General features: G+C 33.1%; 1 non-coding gene across 6 annotated transcripts; it reads right to left on the bottom strand.

The window, feature by feature from the left end:
- Positions 1–1,104: 1,104 nt before the first annotated feature.
- On the bottom strand, positions 1,105–5,314 carry LOC105799148 (uncharacterized). Of its 6 annotated transcripts, XR_008188591.1 has the most exons (9): positions 5,048–5,314; positions 4,832–4,944; positions 4,604–4,666; positions 3,499–3,587; positions 3,273–3,351; positions 2,559–2,668; positions 2,047–2,178; positions 1,858–1,964; positions 1,105–1,472 (listed from the first exon to the last, which is right to left on the bottom strand). It is a non-coding gene; the product is annotated as an uncharacterized LOC105799148 (transcript). The 6 variants fall into 6 exon arrangements; XR_008188590.1 differs by having other exon boundaries at positions 2,559–3,129; positions 4,832–5,314; XR_001135483.2 differs by having other exon boundaries at positions 2,559–3,109; positions 4,832–5,314.
- Positions 5,315–7,137: the final 1,823 nt, after the last annotated feature.

Below are 7,137 nucleotides of genomic sequence, written 5' to 3'. Positions count from 1 at the left end.
TTCAAAGAAAAATACGAAACTCATGGAGCAGTTTGGATTTTGTTATCGCTACACTTTCTTATTTTTTAGGAAATTCATTTACAAGCCCTCAGGCATGGTAATGCAAAACTCTCATTTTCATTTCCTTTTTATTTGTATTTCTCTTGTAATAAATTAAAGTTATTTTGAGAAAAGATGAAGAATATTTAGGTTGAGTTATTAGTTTTGGATGTTATGGACTTATGTAGGCCATTGATAGATAATTGGAGAGGACTAAACCCAAGAGGATATGGACAGTTTGAGAGCCCAAACACAACTGAATCCACTATGCCCAATGAATACCTCTTTTACTAGAGCACTTCTATCACCCATAATACAATTGAATTCATCACACATAACTTTAGGAAGTAAAAAACAAGTTAATCAATTTGAAATTAATTCAAGATTAATAATAATTTTATTAAAATATTTGCCTTCCATACTCCGAACTTCTCTAAAGTTTCAAGGACTTCGATTGAGTTTTAACTTAGTTGGTACCAATATTATTGTCAGTGTAGAAGAACATAGATTCGAGTGCACTAAAACATATTATCCTCTTATGTAAGGGTTAAGAGGGGCAATGGATAATTCTAGACATTGTATCAAAAATTAAAAATTAAAAATCATGATACTACACTTATATGAAAGGAATTAAATTAAAAAAAAACTCAAGGGACACGTTCTCCATGTGTAAACTCATCTGAGTGCAAAGAAAAATTGATTGGTTAAACCACTACACCAAAATAGGCTTTTAACGGCGTTTTTTAGGCCTTTAGCGGCACTTTGCAAAAATGCCACTATTGACAACGTCGCTAACGTTTGCGGCGTTTTTATAAATAAACGCCGCTAAAAGTCATGAGTGGCGTTTGTGGGAAAAGCGCTGCTAAAAAACATGATCTTTAGCAGCGCTTTTATTACAAACGCCGCTAAAAGTACGGATTCTTTAGCGGCGTTTATGGAAAAACGCCACTAATTTTGGCAAATTTGTAACACCCGATTTTCATCCATATACAATCCTTCCTATAACATAAAATCCAACCAAAAACGACAAATTTAAATGATACTTCAAATTCAATGAAAGATATATGATATAAATTGATAATTGAATTATAAGTCAAAATATTCTTACAATAATATTAAAATTAACAATGTTAAAAATATTCTTACAATAACTAAAGCACACTAAAATGTTTACACAATCACCTCCCAAAAACAGGGGCAGCAGTAACCACAAGAAAAAAAAAAAAAGAAAATACACAAATCCAGAAACAGCAGTTTTTGGCAATCACTTTTTCAGGAGTAATACCAAAAAAAGTAATCAACTAATCCTGAAAATGTAGATCACAAGCCCTTTGGTAAAGAAAAATTACATCATACTTGAAAGAAGAAATTTCAGCCTCTGTGTTCTCCAATTGCCTCACCAATTTTAGCTCATTCGACCTTAATCTAAGTGCCTAAAAAGAAAAAAGCAGATGCCAGCATAAATAACTTTATGCAAAAAAAAACATTCAATGGAAAATTAGCACAAATTAACAATTCAAGTTCATATATTCACCAAAAACCAGACTAAATTTTCAATTTTTATAAAATAAGAGGATGGAAGTCTAACAAATTAAAGTTTCCAATGAAATTCAGACTTACACCATTAAGTAAATAAGAGTTTTAAACTATCGGAGATCAAAACAAATTAGCAAAAACCAACTGTTCAAGTGCATGTATGCACCAAAAACAGGATCAAATTTCCAATTTTTGCAAATTAAGAGGATCAAATTCTAACAAATTAAAATTTCCAATGAAATTCAAAATTACACCATTAAGTAAATAAGAGTTTTAAATTACCTGAGATCAAAAACCCATTCTGGGTATAAACTTTTGTAACTATTTATTAAATCTGCAACGTCGTTTTGATGCTTTGGTTCAATATTAGCTGAAGCTTCTCTAAGTTCCTTCAATTTTAAAACAACAAAATTTAAAAGAATAAAAAAACAAAAGCTTTTTTCGAGATGGGGATTCAATGAGGCAAAATACCTGTTCGTCAACGACGTTGACATCACTGAGTTTACGAGCAGATTTCTTCCCAGAACTGCCCATTTCTTTTGCTCAGAAATAGTTTCTTGAGAATCCAAATTCCTCTTTCTCCATCGCGTTAAAATTCATTTTCTGAAGATTATTCGTTCAAACAAAAAATATTTGCAAAGATAATCGAAAATGAAAATGAAAATAAAATGACATTATACATGATTGGAGTGCTATACGAGTAATCATGTTGCAAGAAAAGTGGCCACTATGTAAGGTCACAAAATGACATCTATAGAGTATAGCAATATTAGGTTCAGAAGATAGCATTAAGCAACAGGAGAATCTCATTAGTTAAAGTAATCAATGGTATACAGAGTAGCAGGAAAACTTTATGAGATATCCTATCATCAGATTTCTATTTCTTAGCAGATAGGAATTCACATATTACAGATGAAATGGGCAAATGACCATCATAGATGACAACGTAGAGATGAACAGGTGAACCCGATCATAGACATTACCTGGGAAGGAGTTAAATCAAATGATGGACGAGCATCACTCTCTCTGCTCTGAGCACATACACAAGAAAGACCTCAACCCAACCATGCTGTTGATCCTGCCACAACCTCAGCTGTAACAAAATAAAGCACTGTACTAAATTTCAAAAGGACCAGTACCTAAGACAACCACAGATTCCAAAAGATGGTTCACTTCAGCATCTAATAAAAGCAAAAATCAAGAGAGAAAAAATGAGAAAAATGCATTCTGTCTCCAAGATTAGAACAGTGAAAGCGAAGGTATAAACATGTACACCCCGTCAAGAAGGCTATAAAATCTTCGTTATACATAGCATCTGTAAAATCATTAAACACCCAAACTTTTCTACGGGAGTAACAAAGATTGTCCCACAAACTGAAATACTAAGCAAGTTGTGAACCATGAACAAAATGTGGACATATATACTCTATTTATGGGTAGATCTAAGAATTTGCTTCATGAAAACTTTATCTGGAATGAATCTGGCAGCCTTGAAATATACTAATGAATGGCTTCTACATAAGAGAAGAATGATCTACTTGCACAACAGAATGCCTGAAAATTAAGTTAGATTTAATAGATCTTAGAACAAAAATAGAATAAAACACAAAGGAGTGCATACATGCATGCAAGCATCAAAAGGAATTAATCCACAATGAATAAAACAAAGTTTCTGGACTTGTAAAATAACACCTTACCTTCAATTGACCAATGATACACAGAAGTTTGTGTGACTAGGCCAAGCATTTTTGGGGAAATCCATTTCCAAAATACAACCTGGACAAGAACCCAGGAGGTTTTGATAAGCTCATGCAATCAAGGTTACCATCAAGGAAAAACAATAAAGGTGGAGAGCCCAAAAGCTAATGGCAGAATGTAATAGAACCATTACAAAGAAAATTTGAGATAACAAATGAATTTGACCTGTTCAGGCATCTGATGTGACTTCATTTTTGCTTTCATCTCTATGTTAAATATTTGCAAGTAATCTTGAGTTGTTCCGGGTAGTTGAGCTACAAAAAGCAATGTCAAAGATTATAAGTATGATGCATAGATAAATACAAAACCAAAGGAAACATAATACTAGATATATTGAATTCCTTCTCCATTAAATTGAAGCAAGTTACAGGAATATATGTACTTCACGACCTCTACTTCAAGCATATATTTCATTTCTTCGCGGACCCAAATTGAAGCAAAATTTTCTATACATATAGACCCGGAAATTTTTGTATCTGTGTCGTAATCTTGTTTAAGGTATTTTAAATTACTATGAATTTTGTATCTAAATCATATTCATGTTATTGTTCAATGTCGTGCCATATTCATGGTATCACATTCTTTGTTCATTTTAGAAAGCATAAAGCAAGTAGCAAACTAACAACCAAAAGAAGCCTAAGTGTCAATTCAAACAAGATTGTACTGCACAAGTGTTCCGTAAAAGATACTCTCATACCCAACTAGGTTCTTGAACAGCCAGAGCCTAATCTAACAACATAAGAAAACCAGTTTATCAAAATTGTCAAAATTGAACAAATATCAAACAGCTTTTTCAATCTTTCTTTCCTCTAAGAACTACAATCTCCAAGTAAGGAAATAGAGAACTAACTACTCATGGCTCCCGTATAGACGCAAAAGCACCTTCCCTTTGATTATTTTCCAGGTTTACTGCTCTTACAAAGAGTTAAATGAATGTTACAACTTTATAGAATCTCACAGCTGATAAGCAAAACGGAGCTACATGTTTAAACTCAACAACTGAAACAATTTCTCTGTAAATTCAAGCCACAAAAGTTTCTGCTGATATAATCTTATACAATTCAAACTGTAACTAAAATTCCCAAAGGCCTTGTGGCAAATGCCAATGCAAGTAGGCCAACCAGATAACTATAGGATCAAAAATGAAATTCAATGATTCAATTTTAAGTAAAAGGATTAAGGCAAATTTCAATGATTCGATAAATTAAATTGAACTCCATTTGTATAAACTACATCAGCTGCTATTTCAGATTTATTAACGTTAACTTACCTAAATCCCATACTTGAAACTTGATGTTGTTGTATTGTACAGCCTCTACATTAAACCCAATCGCTGCAAAAAAAGAGTTCAAAAAAATGGCGCATCGAAGCTGTCAGTCATTTAGGAAAAAAAATGAAAACCCAAAACAAGAATGATAAAGAAGAATTGAGAGAGTAGCCAGCAAAGGCAAAGAATGATAAACAGAACCACATTAGCCAAAAAGAAACAAAACCGTACACTTCTGGAATTCCGCTCCCTATTACAGCCTTCGGTTTTGGCCGTTGGCTTTAGTCAGAGAAAACAAACTGGGATTCTGCTGTTTTGAAAACAACGTCCCTACACGGCAGTGACTTTGTTGTTCTCCGGTTATTGCCAACACCAATATGAACACTAATTAATTACTAAAAACAAAAACAATTTTATTTTCAAGCTACTGTAACCTACCTTGCCTACCTTTTACATTGCTATTTATCATCTTCATTTTTCTCATTAAGCGTCTTTGAATATTTTTTCTTTATTTCTCGATTTGATTCAATGGGGGAAGATGTTTCGGATCCTGTTGTATTTTTGCATGGCGACCTTAATTTGAAAATCATCGAAGCTCGATGTTTGCCAAACATGGATTTAATGGTGGAGCGTCTCCGTCGATGTTTCACGGTGTTCGACGTGTGCAAGGCCCCGTGTACAAGAGGAAAGAAGAAGAATGATAAAGTTAGGGGTTTTAGGGGGGAAATTTGGGGAAAAATCAACGCGAATTTTTTTTAAGTAAAAAAATTTATTTTACTTTGAAAAAAACGACGTTGTTTTGCTTCGATAAAAATCTTTTATTTTATCTGTTAAAAATATTAGTTAAGTGATTTTATTTTATTTTTTAAATATAATATTTAAATATATCAAATGGTTTAGATTAAAATTTTTAAATATAAAAGCATTAATTGATTGTATAAAATTTCATCATTTAACAAATCTCAAGTAAACCTTAAATCCTAAACTATTTAATAATTTAAACTATAATCATAATTTTAATATATTAAAATTAATATTATATCTTTCACAATTATATAAGAAATTATTTAATATATAAATTAAAAAACACTAATTAATCTAAATCCTAAACCCTATCCCCTAAACTGTAAATCATAAAATATAACCTCGAAACCCTAAACCCCTAAACCTTAAATCCCAACCCTTAAACAATAAACCATAAACCGTAATCCCTTAACCCATAATCCATAAACCTTAAAATAGTAACTCTTAAACCTTAAACCCTACACCATATACCCTAAACTATAATCATAATTAATTCAATATTTTAAAATTAATACTATCTCTTTTACGATTATATAAATTAAAAAACAATCAGTCAAGTACCAAGAACACTATAATCATTATTTTAATATATTAAATTATTTAATATATAAATTGTAATAGCCCAAATTTGCCCAGCCCACATACAGTTCAAAAATTAAAAAAAAAAATAAATTAAAGATCCAATAAAAAAACAGTCCATAAAGTCTGGTTACAATAAAGTCTAATCCAATGCAATAGGCCTAATTTCTAAATACCAAGCCCAAACACTAAACCCAATTAGCCTAACCCTAAGCCCATTACATTAAAAAAAACAGAGCCGAAACCCTAGCCTTCAGCAGCTATCGCGCCGCAATCGAACACGGGCTCCCCTCCGAACCATACCTCGCACGTGCGCCATCGCCACGTACCACGCCTCCACGTCCACTGCTCCGTACACCTGCCAACACAAACGAACACAACACAGCAAAAGGAAAAGGACAACATATTGTATTTTTATTTTGATTTTGATTTTATTTTCCTTTTTCGGTTATAAAAGAAAAGGAAAATCCCTTTTGTTTTTTTTACACAGATTCAGAACACAAAAAAAATTGAAATACTAGGAGGTGATTTCTGATTTTCTTTTGTTTTTATTTTGTTTTTCTTTCTTTTATTTTGTGTTCATCAGTTGTTTGTTAAGAACAGAAATAATAAAACGGAAAGAGAGAGCATACCTGGTGACGAGATTTTGGCCCTCTCCGTCAACATCAGAGAATGGGTTAAGATCGGAAACCATTTGAATGCCTTCAGTACACAGAGCGGCGCAGAGGGGCAGAGGTTGGTGTTTGTTTGTTAACAGACTGGTTTTAGGGTTATGAGGGGAGTTATATAGTGCGAAAAACGGCACCGTTTAGGGCCTGTTTCAGTGGCCCTAAAACGATGTCGTATTGGTCGATTAACCCCAGCAACCCGCATGGTGACCCGACCCGAGGAGGATCTGCGCGTCTTCCAACACTTGGGTATATTGCGCAAAAGGCCTTTCTGCCCTTGCATGAATTTTAAATCGGTCCTTTTTATTTTTAAAATTTTTTGCCATGCATTTTGATATGGTGTCATTTTGGTCCGCGTCACTGCGCTGCGTTTCGGGGAATGGAATAATTTCCAATCTGGCCCTCTTTTGATTTCGCGAATTGCAGTTTGGACCCTCCATGTTTTTTAAATTACATTTGTGGCCCGTTAATTCTGTTTTGATTGCA

Source organism: Gossypium raimondii, chromosome 9, assembly GCF_025698545.1.
Source record: "Gossypium raimondii isolate GPD5lz chromosome 9, ASM2569854v1, whole genome shotgun sequence".
In the NCBI taxonomy this organism is placed as follows: Eukaryota; Viridiplantae; Streptophyta; class Magnoliopsida; order Malvales; family Malvaceae; genus Gossypium; species Gossypium raimondii.
This window is presented reverse-complemented; position numbering and strand designations above follow the sequence as displayed.